Source organism: Phyllobates terribilis, unplaced genomic scaffold (genome assembly GCF_046119375.1).
Source record: "Phyllobates terribilis strain yellow unplaced genomic scaffold, ASM4611937v1 Scaffold_13__5_contigs__length_258822181, whole genome shotgun sequence".
Lineage (NCBI taxonomy): Eukaryota > Metazoa > Chordata > Amphibia > Anura > Dendrobatidae > Phyllobates > Phyllobates terribilis.
This window is the reverse complement of record NW_027362773.1, coordinates 100,985,704-101,006,994: the sequence shown is the minus strand read 5'-3', so window position 1 is coordinate 101,006,994 and position 21,291 is coordinate 100,985,704. Positions and strand designations below refer to the sequence as shown.

The 21,291-nt window shown below is 44.2% G+C and overlaps 1 protein-coding gene across 4 annotated transcripts in view; it reads right to left on the bottom strand.

Annotated features, from left to right (window-relative positions):
* IRAG1 (inositol 1,4,5-triphosphate receptor associated 1) overlaps window positions 1-18,758 on the bottom strand; it is a 154,875-nt gene extending 136,117 nt beyond the window's left edge. The window contains exons 1-2 of one of the 4 annotated variants that reach the window (XM_073658300.1): window positions 18,534-18,758; window positions 18,268-18,415 (exon numbers count right to left, since the gene is read on the bottom strand). The gene's annotated coding sequence lies outside the window, so the exon portion shown is untranslated. Of the gene's footprint in view, window positions 1-18,267; window positions 18,471-18,533 lie in introns of those variants that run through there. The other 3 variants (XM_073658301.1, XM_073658303.1, XM_073658299.1) reach the window with 3 other exon arrangements.
* Window positions 18,759-21,291: the final 2,533 nt, after the last annotated feature.

Genomic DNA, 21,291 nt, shown 5'->3' with positions numbered 1-21,291 from the left:
GAATGCAAGGGCTGCCAAAAATTGGGAGGCACTCCAAAGCCCCTTGGAAGAGACATAGAGGAGGGCCTCATAAAAAAATTCACATTAGAAAGGAGCGGGCCTCCTATACTTTTAATGCCCATGCACTAAGTGTATGGACTGACAAACATCTAACCCTGGGGGGTATACATGAACATACTGTATAAAATAATTTTTTTTACAGGCATCATAAACACCCTTTAAAAAAATGATGTGGGTGTTGCATCACGGACCACGGTCACCCTGGTGATGGTGGTGGAGGATGAGGATGAGGAGAAGGAGGAAGACAAAAGCAAATAGCCAAAATCAGGAAGCGTATACCCATGTGTGGGTGTGAAAAGGTGCATGGGAATACACCTCCCAAAAAAAGACACTGGATTTGAGTTTGTTACGCTGCTATCATTTGGTGGTGTTGAGAAGTCTGGCCCAATCCAGCCCTTGTTCATTTCTATAAGAGTCAGCCTGTCAGCATTTTCAGTTGACAGGTGGATGCGCTTATCAGTTATAATTCCACCGGCAGCACTAAAAACCCGCTCTTACAAAACGCTAGCGGCAGGACTGGCCAGGACCTCCAAGGTGTAGAGAGCCAGTTCATTCCACATATCCAGCTTGGATACCCAATAATTATAAGGCACAGAGGAATCACGAAGGATGTTGGTACGGTCGGCAAGGTACTCCCTCAGCATCTTCCCAAACTTTGCACTCCTTGTGAGAGTACCCCGCGCCTCAGGGCCCGTGTGATGGGAGTGGCTGAGAAAATTCTCCCAGAACTTTGATAGTGTTTCCCTGCCTCTGCTGGATTGGAGTTGTGTCTCTCTCGCCTGTAGTCCTTAGTTGTCCAACGAACTGTGACCTCTGCCGCCAGCGTTTTCAGATGGGAATTTTTTTAATAGTTCCGCAACAAGGGCCTTCTGGTACTGCCCCATTTTTGTAGACCTGTCCGCCTTAGGAATAAGAGATATAAAGTTCTCCTTGTAGCGTGGGTCTAAAAGTGTCACCAATCAGTAATGACTGTCACCCAAAATTTTGAGAACGTGAGGGTCAAGGGAAAGGCAGCGTAACATAGCAGTCTGGCACGCATGGCTGAGTTTAACAGGCAAGACTTCCGCTGGTACTCAACAACTGCCCTCTTCTGCTCACAAATCCTTCCCAACATCTGCAGTGTAGAGTTCCAACTCATGGGGACATGACACACCAGTCTGTGAGCCGGAATCTGCAAACGCTGCTGAAACACAGAAAGGGCGGCGGAAGCTGTAGGTGACTTTTTAAAATGGGCACACAGGCGGCGTACTTTAACAAGCAGATCCGGCAGCTCCGGGTAGGATTTGAGAAACCTCTGAACCACGAGGTTAAGCACATGGGCAGGCATGGTATGTGTGTGAGCTCGCCTCGCCTCAGAGCCACCACCAGGTTCCGGCCATTGTCACACACGACCATGCCTGGCCGTAGGTTCAGCGGTGTGAGCCACAGATCTGCCTGCTCTTTCATAGCTGTCCACAACTCTTCAGCATTGTGCGGTTTGTCACCTAAGCATATTAGCTTCAGCACAGCCTGTTGCCCCTTGGCCGAGGCAGTGCTGCAGTGCTTCCAGCTTGTGACTGATGTGGTAATTTCGGAGATGGAGGCTGAGGAGGAGGATGAGGTGCAATAGCTGCAGACTGTGGGGGCAACCCTGATTGACCTACGGCCCGCAATCCTTGGCGTCGGAAGGGCGTGTTCCGTCCCAAGGTCCGACTGGGTCCCGGCTTCCACTATGTTAACCCAGTGTGCGGCCAGCGAGATGTACCATCCCTGCCCACAAGCACTTGTCCACGTGTCCGTGGTTAGGTGGACTTTCCCGGTAACTGCGTTGTTGAGGGCATGGCTAATGTTTTGGGACACATGCTTATGTAATGCGGGGACCGCACACCGGGAGAAATAGTGGTGGCTGGGGACCGAGTACCGAGGGACGACCGTCGCCATCAGGTTGCGGAATGCTTGCGTCTCCACAAGCCTAAAAGCAACATTTCGAGCTCAAGCAGTGGTGAAATGTGGGAATTTAGTAGTGTGGCCTGTGGGGCGTTGGCTGCGTATTTGTGCTTGCTTTCCAAGGACTGGGGTATGGACAACTGAATGCTGTGCTGGTACGTGGACGTGCTTCCTGATGCTGCTACTTGAGAGTGTGCAACAACAGGTGCAGGGCAGGAGGCATCTTCGCATGCACCATGGACAGGGGATTGGCTTGCATGCACAACAGTGGAAGAAGCAATGGTGCCACTCACAGACACTGTTCCTGCACCCTGGGGTTCGGCCCACAAAGTCCGGTGCAATGCTGCCATGTGCCTGATCATGCTGGTGGTGGTCAGGCTGGTAGTTTTACCACCCCTGCTGACGCTGCCTGGCAGGTGGTGCAAATGGCCTTTTTGTGGTTATCGGTAGAGTCTTTAAAAAACAACCAGACTCGGGAAGAACTAACAGTTGTACTGGAAACTTCCTTCGTGTTGGTGTTATGTGGAACGGTTGCCTGCCTTCTGTCTGCGGCCACCACACTACTTCATCCTGCCTGTTGGGATTCTACGCCTCCCTCCCCCTGTGTGCTGCTGTCCTCGCTCTGCCTGTCCTCCTGCCAGGTTGGGTCAGTTACTATATCATCCACCACCTCGTCTTCCACTTCCGCACCCTGATCCTCCTCCTGACTTTCTGACAATTGTGTCTCATCATTGTCCACCTCTTGTGACACTTTCCCATCATCGCCTTCGTGTGACCGTGGCTGCTCAAATATTTGGGTATCGCTACACGCGTTCTCCTCTTGCCCCGCTTCAAGTGGATCGGGCGAGAGGCCCAAATCTATAAATGGAAAAGTGAACAGCTCTTCGGAGTGTCCCAGCATGGTGGGAGGAAGGAGGTTCAGGGTGAGGAATATGCGGTCCAGACTCACGGCTACTGAGACTTGACCGTGTGGAAGACAGGGTGGTGGTGGTGGTGGCTAAGTGACTGGAAGCATTATCTGCTATCCAATCAATAACCTTTTCACATTGCTCTGTGTTCAATAGTGGTGTTCTGCGGTCCTCTATTAACTGGGACAGGAAGGTCGAGCGAGAAGATGTGGGTGTTTGTTGTGGCAAAATTTCAGCTTGCCCACGGCCTCGGCCTCTGCATTCACCATCACCATCAAGTCCCTTGCCACGTGCCTTGCCCATTTTAAATGGAGGACAATATCTTCCATGCTCACTATAAATGGCTGAATTTGATATGTGATCCATGTGACGGACAAACCAGAGTTTTAAGTAGCTGGCCTGTACGTAACTATTTTTAACAGCAAACTGGTGTCAATAGCTTCACTGACACACTGAAACAATATTTCAATAGAGGCCAGAAATGGCAATATTTTCAGTGCAATTATATGTGAACCGTGTGATGGACAAACCACAGTCTTAAATAGCTGGATTTTTAGTGCTGTAATATAGAAAGGATCTGGCTGTATTCTGCAGTGCCAACAAGGAAATGGTGCAGAAAAACAGTGTTCTCTGGATTGCTTTTTAAGCAAATAATGAGGATAAAGATCCAAAAAAAAATTATTCCTGGCCCCCTGAGAACTGGACCTTTGTCTAGAAATGTCTAACAGCAGTAGCAGACAAAACTGGAATGGAGCCTCTTGTGCTATATGTGACACGCCCCCAGGGCTGTGCGGTACTCGGTGCCGGGCCGGTGGACGCTGAGAAAAGGATTTGTCACGGTGGCTGGCCCGGTCCGTTGCCCAGGGCGGTCAACAAAAAGGGGAATGTTATTTGTATGGGGTTTGTAGTTTTAGGAAGTGTTCGTGACGCCACCTGTGGTACCTGGTAAGGATTACCAGCGCTGCTGCAGTCCTCCGGGGGTGATGGGATGGCAGCTGGGATGTTTCTGCTCCCCACAGGTGGAGCGGGCCACCGGAGCAGTGTGGATTTTGGTGGGTGGTGATGCTGGGCGTTGTAGTGCAGAGCGAGAGATGGCGCAGCTGAAATAACTGACGGAGGCAGTGCAGTGCAGTCATCCGAGTTTTTACTCACAGTTCTCATGTAAGTTTCACAGGTACACTGCGCTGGTGCCAGCCTCCCACGTCGCGCTGCGTTCACCAGACCGGGGGTTCAGCTCTTCCTCAGATGCGTCAGGACTGCTTGACGGAACCCCGCTTTCTTATGTTCCTCACTAGACCGACTTCTCACGCTGGGTCTTCTCCCTCCTGCCTTGCGTTTCCCCACTCACAGTCCCGCTCGGGTGCTCTGAAGTCCCTCTGGGCAACCTGGAGTTCCCGGACCTGCTTGACCCTCACGGTGACTAGGATGAGGCTGTGGCAACTGCACTATAAAAGTCAGAAGCCTCCGATTTTTCCAGCCGAGACCTGGAGTAACACGGCTGGTCCAGGGACCGGTCCCCTTCTTGCGGCCTGATCCCTATGACTCCTGGCAGATTCGGGGCGTACGGGTGCCGTCCTGCACTCGCTGTACCCCCTGGGATCCCTTCTATAGAACGGAGCCTTACTCCTCTGCTCCCCTCCTGGGCCTCTATCACTAGGCCCCACTTGTGGAGCAGAGCTCCTAAGAGACTCTGCTCCCTGACTGACTGTCCTCACACACTGTGCTCTACTTTACTGCCACCCTAAGATGGCTTCCCTTTATATCTCTTCTACAATGGTGCTCCCCTACTTTACATCCTCCACCCACACCCACACCCACTACTGGTTCCCCCTACCTTTGGTTCCCCCCACTCCAGCCAGGGACAGGGCTCAGCAGGAAAAACATTGCATCTTGCCCTTCCAGCCGGCCTGGAGTAGTGTAGTGTTGAATGTGGGTGTTAAGGTTCCGGGCAGCACTCCCTCCTTACCTGAGAGAAGGATACACCACACCTCTGAGTGAGGTGCAGTACCTCTGTGGCGACTGAACCCTCAGGGGCGCCACATATGCACTGCAGTCTGCTATATACCCTGCCTGCCTGCCTATATACACTGCCTGCCTGATATCTCTGCAGATGGATTAGTCCTCAGAAGGACTGTTTGTTGAGATGGATATGTGTAATATACTCCTGTTCTACCTACACTACCTAATAAACAAGCAAGTCTCTCCCTAGCTCAGCAGCTCTCCCTAAACTGGCTGATTCCGGAGTGACTGTGACGAGCATGGCGGCGCCAGGTCTGATATAGCCATGATGATGCTGTGCAGCCAGCCAATCACTGTAATGCCACAACCAACATGGCTGCGGCATTACAGTGAATGGCAGACAATCCCTGCATGTTCATTGGCTCTGTAAAGAGCACCAAACATGCAGGGAGCAACCCCGGAAATACTCGGAGAGCGCCGAGCATCTCGAACAGTAGCGATCATGTTCGCTCATCACTGGTGGAGGTGTATTGTGTGATCCTCATAGATCTGATCAAAGAGATGTAAAGAACGTAAAACAAACTAAAGTATTATTCTGCCCTAACTTATTGTTTAAAATTCGAATTAAATTTTCCCTGAAGTTTTCTCCTTTCTTACTTTATTTGGCATGGAGATGAATCATGAGAAGCATCAACTCTCTTCCTACACAACTGTCTCTACTTCTCCTTGTTACTTTCAGCTCTTTACAACTTCAGATTCTGTATCTTAAAGCTAAACAATAGCTTCTCCCATTGCTGTGACTCACGCAGAAACTATCTGACGTTCTGAGCTGTGATGGGACATTTCATACCATCCGTTCGCCAAGGAGAAATCAAGACGATAATTGTTTACAAGTCGACCCTCCGGATCTGAACTATTTCATTCCGGGAAGAGAAGGATGGAGTTTTATTTGGCTTCGCTGTGTACTGCATGTGAGGGGTACAGCTAGACTGCTACACATCTGGCCAGTGTTGGCACCGCAGAGCAGGGCCAATCCAGCGGTGCAGTGTCCATAAAATGCACAAGTTGACATTATAATAAGTGTCAAGAGAATGGGGCCATACTGTAGTGTGATTGACTATAGATGTTTTTGTGCAGGAAAAACTGTGGAGTGATATACAGTGGATTGCGAAAGTATTCAGCCCCCATTGGCATAAAGAACATGCATACAACTGTGAGCAATTGGCTTTCTTTTTATTGTGAAGCAAACAAATAGTAAAACATAACTGAAAACTTCATCGTGCATAACTATTTAACTCCCTAAAGTCAGTACTTTGTATCGCCTCTTTTTGCGTCAATTATAGCTGCAAGTCGCTTTGGATAAGTCTCTATGAGTTTTCCACATCTTGCTACTGGGATTTTTGCCCATTCCTCAACCTTTAAGTCAGATGGTTTCCTCTGGTGAACAGCAATCTTCAAGTCTGACCACAGATTCTCAATTGGATTGAGGTCTGGGCTTTGACTAGGCCACTCCAAAATATTTACACGTTTCCCCTTAAACCACTCGGTGTTGCTTTAGCAGTATGGTTTTGGTCATTGTCTTGTTGGAAGGTGATCCTCCATCTCAGTCTCAAATCACTGCCAGACAAACAGTTTTTGCTCAAAAATGTCCCTGCATTTCGCACCATCCATCTTCCCCTCGACTAGGACCATTTTCCCTGTCCATGCTGTCGAAAAACATCCCACAGCATGATGCTGCCTCCACCATGTTTCACTGTGGGGATGGTGTTCTTGGGGGTGATGAGCTGTGTTGGTTTAGTGCCAGACACAGCGTTTACCTTTGTTACTAAACAGTTCAATTTTGGTCTCATCTGACCACAGCACCTTCCTCCATACATTTGGGGAGTCTCCCACATGTCTTTTGGCAAACTCAAAATGAGCCTTACAATTTTTCTGTATAAGTAAAGGCTTTTTTCTGCCCATTCTTCCATAAAGGCCACCTCTATGGACAGATACTCCAGTCTCTGCTTGGGAACTCCGCAGCCCCTTCAGGGTTTCCTTTGGTCTCTGTGCTGTCTCTCTGATTAATGCCCTCCTAACCCGGGCTGATAGTTTTGGTGGGTGCCCTCTCTTGGCAGATTTGTTGTGGTACATTGTTCTTTCCATTTGATGATAATGGATTTGATGGTGCTCCGGGGAATCACCAGAGATTGGGATATTTATTTATAACCCAACCCTGACTTGTACTTCTCAACAACTTTGCTCCTGACTTGTCTTCATGGTCTTCATGGTGTTGTTTAGTTAATACTGCCTCTTGCTTAATGGTGTTGCAGCCTCATTCAGAACAGGTAAAGTGTATAGACTAACAGACATGTGACACTTAGATTGCACACAGGTGGACTTCCTGTCACTAAGCATGGGATTTATGAGGGTAATTGCTTGCATCAGGAATTATTAGGGGCTTCATCGAAAAAGGGGTGAATACATATGCGCATGACAATATTTAGTTATTTTTATAAATTTTAGTTATACCTATATTTTTCTCACTTCACCAACTTAGACTATTTAGTGCTGATGCATCACACACAAATCGTATTACAAAATAGTTAATCACAAGTTGTAAAGTAGCAAAATAGGTAAAAAGCCAGCCACTGTATGTGTTGTAAATGTGGGTGAAGTCGTCAGTTGATATTTTTTAGCAGGAAGGCTAGAGGGGATTCTCCAGAATCCACATAAAAAAAACTTTTGAAGAGTCTTCCTCACCAAATCAACTCCAAATTTGACAATGTCAAGTCAAAAGGCTACAAAAACTGCATAGAAAAAAAACTTGAAAAGTTCTCAAAATCCACATCAAAACCCATATCAGAACTAAAAATTTCATTTAAAAAAAAAAAATGACTAGGTTTCTGATGTGGATTTCTTTTGAAAACCAAGTTGGGCTTGTACATTCCCATGGGCTACGTGCACACAGAGCTTTTGGAGGAGCTTTTGGAGCAGAACCTCTCCAAATCATCCTCCAAAACTTGAAGGTTCTGCTCGGTTTCTGCCCCGAAAACTCTGCAAAAAGGCTTAGGGTAGATTCGCACAATGAATACTTGTTGCAGAATTTTAGTTGCGGAATCTTTGATTCACAGCATAAAAAAATTGGGAGCATGTACTATCTGTCATGGAAATTTTTACCATGGATTTCATTCATTGATATTTATACGGAAAGTGTCATCAAAAAATGACCTATAGTTTGAATCAGGTTCTTGTGTTTGAGAAATTAAATGTTTATTTTTTCATTCTGTTTAAAAATATAAATGAGAAATCTTGCAATTTTCACAACGGCCACTTGCGCTATTCTAGACGCTAACGTCCTGTTGTTTCAGGAAATTTACATGTACATTAGCTGCATCGAACAGACTCCGGCCCTAACTTTTGTATTATTCTAATGAGCGTGTGCAAAGGTCAATGTGAAGGTAGGGGGAGAGAAGGTGAGCTGTGACATTGTTTACTGTGATTGGTGGATCAGCTATGTATAGAGGTGTTATCTGCCATTGTAATCCTGCCTCTGATGATAATGAGACTACTGAAAACTCTTCCTGAAAGGACAGAGAATATGATCTAAAAAATAGCAAGATTACTAATTTTGTTTTGCAATACAGTTCGTGAAATGAAAAAATTGTCAAAATTTTTAAAGATACTTGTCACACAAAAACCTGATTTAAGCAAGAGATTACAGATTCCCTTTATAGAATAAACCCATAGCGTTATCTGCATCAAAATCTGCTATGAAAATAAATGCAGATTTTTGGTGAAATTTTTTTTAATCAGATTTACATGTGTCAATTTACCCTTACACTTACTATTGACCTAACTTTGGTGCTATATAATATATATATATCCATTCTGAATATATGTCACTTTGTGCTCTATGAGGGATATAAATATCCTGATGATCGCACGGTACGGCTTCTGTACCAGTACTGACAGCAGCAAATGCAAATTAAATGTTTGACAGAGGAAGACTGCTTCCTCTGTCAGCCTATCAGCATCCCCACAACACAATCGCGGGGTGCCTTCAGGTCTACCATACAATACAGCCTATTAGATCCTGATAGGTTAGAAAATACACTATAAATAGTGCTGTAAGTTACTAATACGATCATAACATCACATATTCAAGTCCCCATAGGGGACTAATAAATATTGTAAGGAAAAAAATGTAAAAAAATGTTTTCAAATATTTAAAAAGAAAAAAAAAATTAAAAACATCCTCCCCAAAATCCCAGTTCTCAATAAAAAAAATTGTTTAATCTGGAAAAAATTGCCTTAAGAAAGTCACATATTTGGTATCGCAACATCCATAATGACAAGCTATAACCCTACCTCATTATTTATTCCACACGGTGAACCATAAAACAAACCAAAACTGTGCTGTTCATCCCATCTCACAAATAAATACACTAAAAAAACAAGCCGCCATTGAGCTCTACAAAAATAAAAATGAAATTAAAAGTTATAGCTCTCGGAATGTAATGCAATTTTTTTTTTCCATTAAAAAGTGTTTGTTTTTTTGTGCAAAAGTAGTAAAATAAAGAATTATATAAATTGAGTATTATCACCACTATACTGAGCTGCAGAATAAAATCAATAGTGATAAAAATACAAAAAAAATTCCTGAATATCAGTTTCTTTTGTAATTCCAAATTGTAATAAAAATTGATCAAAAAGTCATGTATATCAGAAAATGGTATTACTGAAAACTACATTTTGTCACCCAAAAAATAAGCCCTCATACAGTGTCATTGATGGAAAATTGTAAAACGTATGGGTCATCTATGGATGATTTTTTTGCTGTCTGGATTGGATGGGTTGTTACCGACATCTGGTGAGAATTTCATGTCAATAGCACCTTTAGAAATAGATTTACTTAGAAAATTGGTGACGTATTCAGTACTTATTTCACCCTCTCTACGTACCCCAAATGCTGCCACCGACAAATACTACTGAGCCTAAAAAAAAGAACAAGCCTCTATGCAACTGCAAAAATGACAAAGTAAAAATACTACGGCTCCTGAAAGGTTACTCTGAAAAAAACCATGGTGTGTCCTAAAGGCCGTAAATTGGCACGTCCTAAAGGTTTATTCCCATCTTCACTGATGGACGTTGTCAGATTGGTCTTGTAAATAGAAGCACTTTTGTATTTTACTGCTTGTTAAAATTTTCAGCCGTTCTTAAGATATTAACAATTTCCTTTTCTTTTGTTTACAGCTCGCTGCCTAGGAGACCGACCACCACTGCTGTCTAGCTTGTAAGCACTGCGCTGAAGCTGGGCGGGATTAGGAGGTAGCTGCGTGCTTTGGCAATCCTGGCCAACTTCAAAGCAAGTGCTCACAAGCTTAATAGAAAAGAGTTTGTAAGCACTGTGCATGCTCTGATTTCGAGCAGCGGTGGTCGGTCTCCAAGCCAACGAGCTGTAAAGAAGAGTGGTGATATCTCAAGAACGGCTGAAAATTTTAATATGCAGTAAATTGCAAATGTGCTTGTTTTTACAAGGTCTATCCTACAATATCCATATATGAAGATGGAAATTTCTGCAACACATCTGCTGCAAGTGAACCGGCTGGTTTTCCATTCAGATTTCATGAGATTTCATCCAAATACAGTGTCGCAGAGAAAATCTGGAAATCTGTGAACACTGTGGATTTGATATCTGCAGCATGTCAACTTGTGGATGTTCATCGAGGATTGCACCCTTAGCAATGCAAAAGGTGAAATCTAGGGAAAATTGACAGTATTTCTGCTGCGTAATCTGCAGTAAAATTTGCATAATTTATTGTGGAATTTGCTTCCGAATTTCTCCTGTGGGAGTTTTACAACAGATGCTTCCTATGTACATGTATCCCAAGGGTATGGTAACATTGGATTTTCTGCCCAAAATTTTGAAAACAAATCTGCAAGAATTGGCAGAAATATCGGCAGCAGCAAATCAGTGCTAAGATGTGCTGGTTTTGGTGCAGATTTTACACTGATTTTCCTGAGGAAAACAGCAGCATGTATTTTAATAAAATCACAATACTCAACTCGACTGGCACTTCTCAGGTCTCTGTATAAAAGCCTCCTGGGAAGATGTGTGACCGATGTAGCTCCTGACCAAGGCTTCAGCCATATGCAAGCCCGGACACCAAACTAATGCAAGAACACCACACCAGGACATCATATCACAGCCAGGACACCAGGCCATCATATCACAGCCAGGACACCAGGACATTGTATCACAGCCAGGACACCATATCACAGCCAGGACACCGTATCACAGCCAGGACACCAGGACATCATATCACAGCCAGGACACCAGGACATCATATCACAGCCAGGACACCATATCACAGCCAGGACACCGTATCACAGCCAGGACACCAGGACATCATATCACAGCCAGGACACCAGGACATCATATCACAGTCAGGACACCAGAACATCGGATCACAATCAGGACACCAGGACATCATATCACAGTCAGGACACCAGAACATCGTATCACAATCAGGACACCAGGACACCATATCACAGCCAGGACATCATATCACAGCCAGGACACAAGGACATCATATCACAGTCAGGACACCAGGACATCATATCACAGCCAGGACACCAGGACATCATATCACAGCCAGGACACAAGGACATCATATCACAGTCAGGACACCAGGACATCATATCACAGCCAGGACACCAGGACATCATATCACAGCCAGGACACCAGGACATCATATCACAGCCAGGACACCAGGACATCATATCACAGCCAGGACACAAGGACATCATATCACAGTCAGGACACCAGGACATCATATCACAGTCAGGACACCAGGACACCATATCACAATCAGGGCACCAGGACATCATATCACAGCCAGGACACCATATCACAGCCAGGACACCAGGACATCATATCACAGCCAGGACACCAGGACGCCATATCACAATCAGGACACCAGGACATCATATCACAGCCAGGACACCAGGACATCATATCACAGCCAGGACACCAGGAAATCATATCACAGCCAGGACACCATATCACAGTCAGGACACCAGAACATCGTATCACAATCAGGACACCAGGACATCATATCACAGCCAGGACACAAGGACATCATATCACAGTCAGGACACCAGGACATCATATCACAGCCAGGACACAAGGACATCATATCACAGCCAGGACACCAGGAAATCATATCACAGTCAGGACACAAGGACATCATATCACAGCCAGGACACCAGGAAATCATATCACAGTCAGGACACCAGAACATCGTATCACAATCAGGACACCAGGACATCATATCACAGCCAGGACATCATATCACAGCCAGGACACAAGGACATCATATCACAGCCAGGACACCAGGACTTCATATCACAGCCAGGACACAAGGACATCATATCACAGTCAGGACACCAGAACATCGTATCACAATCAGGACACCAGGACATCATATCACAGCCAGGACATCATATCACAGCCAGGACACCAGGAAATCATATCACAGCCAGGACACCAGGACATTGTATCACAATCAGGACACCAGGACACCATATCACAGCCAGGATACCAGGACATCATATCACAATCAGGACACCAGGACATCATATCACAGCCAGGACACCAGGACATCATATCACAATCAGGACACCAGGACATCATATCACAGCCAGGACACAATATTATACCTATGATATAAGGACATCAGCACCATATCACAGGCAGGACACCAGGATGTCATATAGCATCACAGCCAGCTCACCAGGCCACTGTACCACAGGCAGGATAACAGCCCCCCCATATCATAGCAAGGACTCCATGACACCATATGAAAGCCAGGACAGAACGGTGGCTCAGTGGTTAGCATTGCAGCCTTGCAGGGCTGGAGTCCTGGGTTCAAATCCCACCAAGGACAACATCTGGAAGGAGTTTGTATGTTATCCCCGTGTTTGTGTGGGTTTCCTCTGGGTTCTCTGATTTCCTCCCACACTCCAAAGACATCCTGATAGTGCCCATAATGTCTGTTTGTCTGAATTGTAAAGTGCTGCGGAATATGTTGGCGCTATATAAATAAAAATATTATTATAGGACACTTTATCGCAGTCAGGACATAATAAAATAGCTAGCAAAATATATAATTGCCAATACACTAGGACACCATATCACAGCCAGGACTCCACATCAGCAGGACATCAAATCACGACCAGGACTTCATATAACAGTCACCAGGCCAACATATTTCAACCAGGACACCAGATCACAGCCAGGACACTTTATCAAAGTCAGGACATAATAACATAGCTAGGAAACCATACTACTGCCAGTACACCAGGACTTCATATGAGGGCTCTTTCAGACGTCAGTGTGTCAAGTACGAGTGGTGACAGTTTCCACACGTCCTGGAGACACTGACACACGCAGACCCATTCAGATGAATGGGTCTGTGCACACGTCAGTGTGTTTCCATGGACCAGTTGTCTGTGGACAAACATGTTGACATGTCTGTTTTTTACCAGCTGCACGGGCCACAAAACGTCCCACACTGATGACACATGGATGACATCCGTGTGTCATCCATGTGATACGTACCGGTGCGTGGAAATCAGCGGTACAGTTAACGCTGTTCCCAAGCGCCGGGTGCTGAACGCTGCCCTTATCATTGTTCCCTGCTGGCGCTGCGATCAGCACCAGCAGGGGACAATGTTGAGAGTAGCACTCTGCTCTCGCAGTGTCCAACTGTAAAAATAAGAATAAAATAAAAAAAACAAACATATTCTCACAACCACTCATGCCGAGGAGCCAGGGAGAATAACTCCTGCAGTGAGAGAGCCCCAAACCTCCGCTGCGCTCTGTGAGTGACGGGACACTGCTCGCCACCCAGGTGCACACGGACACACAGACAAGGATATATCTGATACTGGTTTTTCCAGTACCGGAAATATCAGGACATGTGAAAGAGGACTAATAGTCAGTACATGAGGACACCATATCACAGCCAGGACACCAGGACACTATATCACAGCCAGGACACCAGGACACTATATCACAGCCAGGACAACAGGACACTATATCACAGCCAGGACACCATATCACAGCCAGGTCAACAGGACACCATATCACAGCCAGGACACCATATCACAGCCAGGTCAACAGGACACTATATCACAGCCCGGACACCATATCACAGCCAGGACACCAGGACATCATATCACAGCCAGGACACGAGGACAACATATCACAGCCAGGACAACAGGACACTATATCACAACCAGGACACTATATCACAACCAGGACACTATATCACAGTCAGGACACTATATCACAGCCATGGACATATAACCAGTGATAATTATGAGTAACACTGCTGTACCTGTAGCTAAAATCTCTGATGGATATAAATAGAAAGTAAAAATAAGTTAATCATCAATTTCCCAAAATGTGCAGCTCAGCGTGGGAGAACAGCGGGAACCAGCAGGGATTTAGGATAATTCATCTTTCTAGAATGTGATGTTTGGACTGGATCCAGAGGGGGAAATACCAAGAGATACAAGTGTAAATTTCCTCAAACCTCGTATAATTCAGTCCGCTGTTATGATTATAAGTCAGCTTTGTATATAGACCCCGAGGACACAATGTGATATTATCCCGATACCACAACAATAGTATAACCGGAAACCCTGGGACAGCGAGACGGATGATGGGATTCTATGGGACTGTTGAGGGTTCTCAGGCTCATGATTGCTGTTTTGTCTTAACCTTGAGAAAATATGTTTCAATTTTAACACCACTGATACATTGCAACAAACTATCTGAACAGTAGAGAAATTTGTGCCACTGATGTAATTAGCTCAACAAGGCGGGGCTGCACAATAGTAACAAATACTCAGCAGTTTAGTATTTTCCCCTATTCACTTTAATAGTAATGTCAGGCCTACATAACCACCTTACCCGTGAGTTGCACCAAGTATAAGTTATCCCTTATTATTAGGAAAGGAGGTAACCTATTGATCGCTGGTGGAGTCTGACCTTTGGGACCACCATTGATCTCAAGAACAGGATTCAGCTGAGCCCCATCTATATGGAGCAGGGGTCGAGGATGAGCGCCTCTGCTCTATTCATCGTCTATGGAACTGCCGGAGATGGTGGAGCTCTGCAGTCCCCTAGAGAATGAATGGAGCGAATGTCCTCCATTCGGATGGGCCTCAACAGAACGCCATTCTCAGGATTGGTGGGGGTACTAATGGTCACAGTCCCAGTGATCATAAGTTGTTCCCTTTCCTATCGATAAAGAATAACTTATATACTTAGTAAAAAATCTTTAACCACAGAATTGATCCTAGAATTCATTTTTAGCAGGTTGAGCACTATGGCGGTATTATTTGGGCACTGTGGTGCAATATGGGAGCATTATTTATGCACTGACGAAATAATATATGGACAGTAAAGTATTAATATTAGAGCACTGAAGTATCCAGCACCATAGTGGTATTATGAGCACTATAAGGGCCGTAGATTTTCTCATCCGAGAGAATCATGTCAATAACGCAAATCACACGCTGATCAAAGTGTCAGCATAGTGTGATCCGATTCTCTCGGATGAGAAGACGATGGAGAAAAAAATGTCTCCATCTCCTCCATTCTGTCAGTGCACGGAAATCAGACTGCACTCGGATGTTATCCAACTATTTCCACGCATGGCCGAGTGCTATCCCAATATCAGATCAAACTCTGGCATGCTGCGACCTATTCAAGGAAAAAATCAGACATGTGCCCGGCCCCATAGACTAACCTTGGTTGGTCAGAGTGTGATCCGATTTTTTGCCGGATCACACTCGAACCGAAAATACGGTCATCTGCGCAAGACCTAAAGATAATATACGGACCCTGGGGCAATATTATAAGCTGTTTTGTTATATAACACATGGTGGTAATATAAGATCACTGGGGTGGTATTGTTAAGGCAATGTTGGAGTTTAGGCACCATGTTAGTGGTCATACTCATCTACGTATAAATCGGACTAGTGCAATCTGATAAAGAAAATCGGATGGCACTCTGACCAATGTTAATCTAATCTAATCTGAGTCTCTGCTCATCTGTTTTTTTTTTTTTTTTCTCACCTGGAATCTGGATGAAAAAAAAAATGCATTCTGCGAGTGGCCACGTATATCGGACAAGATTCACCAATGCAAGTAAATGGGTGCGAGGAAATAAACGGACAGCACTCGGACCATCTGTATGCCATCTGATTTTTAGATACATTACCATTTTGTAGTATAGAACACTGTCAATGGTTGTAGAATAATAGTTTCAGAGAAAAAAAACACATTGCATACGGATGTCATATGCATGCTATGTGAGAAAAATCGCATTGTACTCCCATGACACTCGTCCTACTTTTCTGGATCAACATCGGAACAATGTTTTAACCACAGATGAGTGCGAGCCCTTAGTATTAGTTCAGCAATATCTAATAGATTATGAAGGATTATTTTTATTTCTCTGTTTGTAACATTTTGGTATAATGTATCCATCATATTTCTACTTTGGAATATTATTGTACAAAGTTACATTTTGTTGATGGAGAAATCTCATAATGTCATAAATGTCGGACCACCAATGTATTCTATAAAGCGATTCTATAGGACAAAATAATACCCCAAAATAGTAATCGTAATATAAATTGCCTTCTGCATCACAAAATGATATCCTGTATCTACTGCAATACCATATCTGCAACTGATGTCACTAGATAGGTCTATATGTTACCTACCAGGTAAAGCCCAATCGATAGGATCTCATATGTAATGACGGCCATTAGTGAGTTGTCTCCAGAACTGCTGGATCACACAATCAAAAGCTGAACATTATACTAATGCCTTAACAGAGCAGCAAGACTCCTTATAGCCCATCCCAGTCATATTAAAGGGTGCTGAGAAAGAAGAGAACCCCTCTAAGGAGCAAGTGATGATCCATAAGGCTATGTTCACACATCATTTTTTTTTGGCATCAATTTTCTGCAGCAAAACCTGATCTTCGAGGGCATTTTGTTCTGGATTTCTTTTGTAGTTTTTGTGCTTTTTTTATGCGTTTTGGCAGCGTTTTTTTTTTTCACTGTTCTTCTGTCTCTTTTTACGCATGTACATAAAGTTCTGTGAAAAAAAAGAACCCCATTCTATTTTGGCATCAAAAACGCTGATACAAATTTTGATGCGCTTTTTTTCAGTGTTTTTTTTCACCACCCATTACTTCCTATGGGTGAAAAACACTGAAAAATTTGCATAAAAAAACACTGAAAAAAACATGATGTGTGAACATAGTCTAAGAGGGCTACTGCTGAATACAACACCCAGCTTTTTGTGGGGTGCAGAGATGTAATGGGAATTATAATCAGGACACTGACACAGAGATATTGATCGATGCTACTAAAAGATGAAAATGCCACAAAGATTTCCCATGACAGAATATTATGGTGCATTAATAAGACATCCCATAAAAGACTGACTGGTTCCCGATAGTGAGGTCATTCTTGGTACAGGAGGTTTATAGTTAATATACCATAAAAGCCTTGGAAAACAACTTTAAAGGGGTCTGTCCTAGGAGCAATATTTGATCATGGGGGGTCCACACAATGAGGCGGACATAGATGGTTCAGCTGGCAGTGCCAATAATGACAAGACGCTTCCTCCTATGACTCTTTGATTGCAGAGATTGGGATCTGTTGCCGGCCACTTACATTGATTATCAAGTATTGTCAAGATTAGCAAAAGCTAAATAATCATTAAAATAAATGTGCGATGAATAAAAGTGAGAGTCGCTTTTGGGAGGTCCGAGAAAAGGACCCTTTTGTCTATTACAATAGAGAAAGGGGTGATACAGTCACAATGGAAAAGTAATTCCCAACCTAGGAAAATGTCTGTGCAAGGCCAGTATCACACGTCTGACATTGACAGTCCGGATACAGACCGAGACGTGTGGACCGGCCGCTGGTCTCCCAGTCTCATGGGCAAAAATAAGGTTGTGGTGACAGAAGACTGACAGCCAGTCCCGACATCACGATCCGTACTAGGACTGTGAATGAAGTGTGAAACCGGCCCAAGTGTATCCACAGTAATATCCTGATACTGAAATATTACAGGGACATCTGCCTGCTTGGACCTTCCCCTTCTTAAAGGTATTGCCTGCGAGTTGGTGCTGCACTAGATCACGTCTTGCATGCAATAAGCTGCCATAGAGACCCTGCCTAAGGGCTCGTTCACATGACTGCATTTTTGGTCCGAGTGCGATCCGTCAAAACATTGGATCTATGGGGCCGTGCACATATCCGACTTTTTCCTCGGGCCTAGCCGAATCTAGTACTTTGTATGAATCTGAAATCAAATGAAAAATTATTTTCTTACCTGCTTTATTTTCCATTATACCGAGCTGCCCCCCTGATGTCGGACCAGGACCTTCTACTTGTGGAGCAGTATTTAGTGAATCAATGGACGACTCTTCTGCACGGACTCGCGTCCTCATTACATGAAAGCCTGCAGTCCTGGCTCGTCCCTGAAAATGCAGTTTATTCTTGGTTATGCAGATTACCATCCAAAAAAGCAAATTACCCTTTTTTTTTTCCCCTCTCCCTCCTCCGGCCGCCCTCTCAATCACTCCTGGGAGCTTTTACCATTTAAGGTCAATGCTGCATTTGGCTGAAGAAACTCGTCTCTGAATTTTTGCTACATGTAAAGCTCCGAGTCCGGGTCTTCTGAGCAAAATAAATAAACTTTTAGAAAAGAGGAAAGGAAAAAAAAGCCGTGTCTCTTCTTGTGGCAGTTCTTAAAAGATCCCCCCCCTTCTCATCTCCTGCAGCCAAGATGCATATGCGAAGAAGACACCTCACAGGGAAATCTGTTCCATGTCAAACCTGATACTTGTATATATCCAAGATCAGGATCCAAAGCAACATGGCGCAGTTCTCCAGGGGGACCCAGCGGTTATTTATAGTGCAAAGCGCGGTCATTCCCATCATAGACTCAATTACTGGAGTTCCATTTATCCGTATCTAAACCTATCCTGGAGGTACCATCTACTAATCTGTGCAAATCTGATGTATCTAAGCCTTCCATGTGCGATACTGTGTGCTGAGATACCATATCTAAACCTATCCTGGAGGTACCATCTACTAATCTGTGCAAATCTGATGTATCTAATACTTCCATGTGTGATACTATGAGCTGAGACGCAGTATCTAAATCTATCCTGGAGGTACCATCTACTAATCTGTGCAAATCTGATCTACACTCCTTGACTGAAGTTATGTCGCTTATCCATGTTAGGTAAATAAAAGCTTATAACCTGACGTTAAATTCATCCATTGGTTTTATAAATTACTCTTTTGAAAGCTGAAACCCTCCCAAATTTGGTTTAGGTTAAGAAAATAAATTGGCATCAATGCTGAAATATTGATCATTTAATGAATACAGAATGGTCAGATTTTGGCAAGACAAAAGTTTTGTAGCCTGGTCATATAATGCACCCAATCCTAGTTTACATCCTCACCAGTGCTCAGTAAATGATCGGTTAATTAGTGGGTGTGTATAAAAAGAAACCCAGCACCCCAGACCTTCACTTGAAGAACTGCAACTTGAGCTCTGGCAACATGCCAAAAATCCACCCTGCGACCAAAGCCTTGATTATCAAGAGACTGAAGACCAGATCCACTGCAGAGGTGGCTGGCACCTTTAATGTGTCTCAGCGCCAAGTACAAAGAATTAAAAAAAGATTTGAAGAGACTGGAGATGTGTTTGACAAGCCCAGGTCTGGCAGACCCCGCAAGACAACTGCTCAGGAGGATCGTTTGTTGGTTAGAAAATCCAAAGCAAGCCCCTCTTCCACTGCAGCAGAGCTCCAACAGGCCTAGTAGTCACCTCAAGTCCTTGTGTCAACTAGAACAATTTGTAGGATTCTGTCTCGAAATGGCCTCCACGGTCGAATCAATGCCACTAAACAAAAGGCAAATAAAAAAACGTGTGGCATTTGCAAAGTCCCACAGCCTGCTAAACAGATGGACGCTGGAAAAGTGGCAGAAGGTGGATTTCTCTGATGAATCTTCAGTAGAATTACACCACAGCCGCCGCAAATACTGCAGGAGACCTACTGGAGCCCGTATGGATCCAAAATACACCCAGAAAACAGTTACATTTGGTGGTGGAAAGATCATGGTCTGGGGTTACATTCAGTATGGGGGTGTGCAAAACATTTTCAAGGTGGAAGGCAATATCAATAGCCTAAAATATCAAGAAGTATTAGCTACCTCTTACATTCCAAATCATAAAAGGGGTCAAATTCTGCAGCAGGATGGTGCTCCATCTCATTCATCCATCTCTACAACAAAGTTCCTCCAGGCAAAAAAGATCAAGGTGGTCAATGACTGGCCAGCCCAGTCACCAGACATGAACATCATTGAGCATGTTTGGGGTAGGATGAAAGAGGAAGCTTGGAAGACAAAACCAAAGAATCTAGATGACCTCTGGGAGGCATGTAAGACTGCATTCTCTGCTATTCCTGATGACTTCATTAATAAATTGTATGAATCATTGTTGAACCGCATGGATGCAGTCCTTCAAGCTCATGGAAGTCACACAAAATATTAAATATGATTCTAATAGCACCACAACTTCATTCACTAATGTTATGCAACATATATTTGTATTTTAAGATAATTATTTGTTTGAGTATCACATTACTTTCTGTGGGCGACAAAACTTTTGTCTTGCTAATATCTGACTATTCTGTGTTCATTAAATGATCAATATTTCAGCATTGATGCCAATTTATTTTCTTAACTTAAATCAAACTTGGGAGGGTTTCAGCTTTCAAAAGAGTAATTTCTAAAACCAATGGATGAATTTAACGTCAGGTTATAAGCTTTCATTTATATAACATGGATAAGCGACATAACTTCTGTCAGGGAATGTATCTAAGCCTTCCATGTGCGATAATGTGTGCTGAGCTGCCATATATAAACCTATCCTGGAGGTACCATCTACTAATCTGTGCAAATCTCATGTATCTAAGCCTTCTATGTGCGATACTCTGTGCTGAGACACCATATATAAACATATCCTGGAGGTACCATCTACTAATCTGTGCAAATCTGATGTAGCTAAGCCTTCAATGTGTGATACTGTGTGCTGAGATGCTGTATCTAAATCTATCGTGGAGGTACTGTGGCACCCCAGGGGTCTGGTTTCCACAGTAATAGCAATATTACGTCTGAGAGCAGGTGGGAGGTCTCCTGGCCAGGAATCCTATGCATGCCACACCTCCTGCCCAGTCCTGGGAGGGGAAGAACTTCCCCTATATAAGACTGGGGCTGAGGCAGGGTTAGAGAGAAAGAGGAGAAGAGGAGTCCCAGACAGAGACATAGTCTGGTCTGGAGA